Here is a 775-nt window from a genome sequence, read left to right as displayed (position 1 = left end):
ATCTGCTCCTCAGCCCTTCTATGACACTGTCCATTTCTGAAATCTTGTTGTTTATCTTTTGGATTTCTAATTGTTGTTTTTGTGTATTTTCTAGATGTGAATTTATTTTGGCATTTTTTTCCTGCATTATTTTCCTGAATTCTTCCATTTTCTTATCTGTATTTTCCATGAATTTGTCTATTTTTTCCTCATTTTTGTCTGCTTTTTGCTTCAACTCTTGGATAATTCTGAGTATTAGAGACTTGAATTCCCTATTAGGTAGTTCTAGTGCATTTTCTTCTACTGGAAAGTCATCTGGTATTTTATTTTGGACAAACCATCCTGTTCTGTTTTTGTAAATGTTTTGATATTGTCTGCTGTCTTCAGAGCATTCAGTAGTTATTTTCTTCGTTTATTGATTGTAGATTTGTTTGTTTCATCCTTTTTTTAAAAAATTTGGCCATGTCTGAGCAGGTGGGCTGTGTGTTCTTTGTTATTTGCTCAGCTGTGGACATGATACTTTTTGCCTCCTTCCCCATTGGCAGGGTCAGTCACTCAGATATGGTACAGCAGGGCAGGTCTAGCTGAAGAGGAGTTGCTGGGGTGGGTTGTTTGTGGCACTTACTACAGCTACTAGGGCGGGTTGGTAATCAGTGCAGGGCAGGTTCTGGTAGGCCGTGTCTGTGCTGCTATGTGGTGTGATGTTAAGCACACAGTGCAGGTAGGCAGGATAGAGGGGGGAGATTGTGATGTATGGAGCTAAGATGGGTATGGGAGACAGGAGAGAGGAACAGGA

The sequence above is a fragment of the Trichechus manatus genome, unplaced genomic scaffold, assembly GCF_000243295.1.
Source record: "Trichechus manatus latirostris isolate Lorelei unplaced genomic scaffold, TriManLat1.0 scaffold00198, whole genome shotgun sequence".
Classification (NCBI taxonomy): Eukaryota; Metazoa; Chordata; class Mammalia; order Sirenia; family Trichechidae; genus Trichechus; species Trichechus manatus.
This window is presented reverse-complemented; position numbering follows the sequence as displayed.